This window comes from Phytophthora infestans, genomic scaffold, assembly GCF_000142945.1.
Source record: "Phytophthora infestans T30-4 supercont1.5 genomic scaffold, whole genome shotgun sequence".
Taxonomy (NCBI): Eukaryota; Oomycota; class Peronosporomycetes; order Peronosporales; family Peronosporaceae; genus Phytophthora; species Phytophthora infestans.
Window position 1 is genome coordinate 3,695,929 of NW_003303754.1, and position 1,586 is coordinate 3,697,514.

Genomic DNA, 1,586 nt, shown 5'->3' on the forward strand with positions numbered 1-1,586 from the left:
TTCAGATATTATGTGAACTTTCCACGATATACGTTGTGTACATCAAACAAAATGGGAACAGCGTTTGTGATTAAGTTGGCGCGGATGCACATGTCTAAGTAAGGACACGAAACACGAAGGAATACCGACCTACACTATGTACACGATGGGATAGAAGAGCAACACGAAGCACGGAAGGCCATGGACGATGATAGAACACTTAGCCGATGCAAACCACGAAGTTTTATAAGTAGCGGGAAAGATGAAAGAGCACGCAGCCATGAAAAGAACAGATGGATGGAACATGACAGGAACGTACGGGCCACGGAAGGGAACTAAATACATAGACACCCCAGCATGCTGAAAAGCACGGGCTACGGAAGAGCACGGACGTTCGAAGCCACGGTAGAACACGTATCGGTGAGAGTGCACAGAAACAATACTCCAACGACACCACGGGTAAACATGGAGCACAGTCAACCGACCAAAATTGAGCCCGCAGGAGGCCAGATACGGATAATCAAAAATTCATCAATTTTTTGGAGGCACGATGCCTAGGGTAGAACCATGAGCTCCACCGATCCCACGAAGCGTGACACTACGGGTAGCTAACGATAACACAGACGACAGCCCAGCCCCGACACCAGAGATAACACGACAGCATGGACGGTGGGTTAGCCACTAAACCATCGGAGAACACGCTGCCACGCGAAATCACCGAGTCACAGAGCACCATACCAGTGTAGAACCTGAGCTTACCGAGCCACGGAGGACAGCAGTACATGATAATACGATTGCACGGACTGCGGACCGCCCACCAAATGCACAGGGGGTGGGCTTGGTATGACCACGATTACACACCGTGGAGCACGATGGCATCGTAGAGCACGATAACACGGATAACGCAGATGCACAGCACGTGCACAATACCATAGAAAGCATAACCACACCGCGATTGCACGATAGCGTGATACCGCGGTCGATGACACTTCATCAGGAGATCACGATGCACGGGCGACGGAACCACACGACTGCGTGGAGGCACCAAAGCACGGAATAGCACCCTTTGGTTAGAAAACCGGCGATGGGAGGCCAACGGCCACGAATGCCTATGTATCACGAAAGCGGTACAGCCCGCGTAAACGTTTGAGAACAGAGAATAGCTAGGAGCCACGAAAGAGGCTGTACTAAAGTGCATAAGCTCGAAAGAGAGCGCATATCCACAAACAGCGTGGACCACGGGTGAACAGAGAGCCACGAAACCAAGTAGAACACGGAAGAGCGCAGGCCCATTCTAGAACACCGACATTCAAACCTGTAGGTTCGGGGGTAACGTTAACGTACCCAAACCCCCGATATTGTTACAAAGCCACATGAGACTACGAAATGACAGGTGTTTTAAGTACACGACACAACATCGCACGGGGATGGCCGAACCCGCGGGGAACAAGATCAGACATAAAGCACACAACACACGAAGTACTTAAAATTGCGGCCACCTTATCTCCAACAAACCATTTCACTCCGCCGCGTAGCGGCGGCGAACGGCTAGTCTTACCCCCCTAGTGGAGTCTGGTGTCTGTCCGTCCGTCAGTCCGTCCGTAACG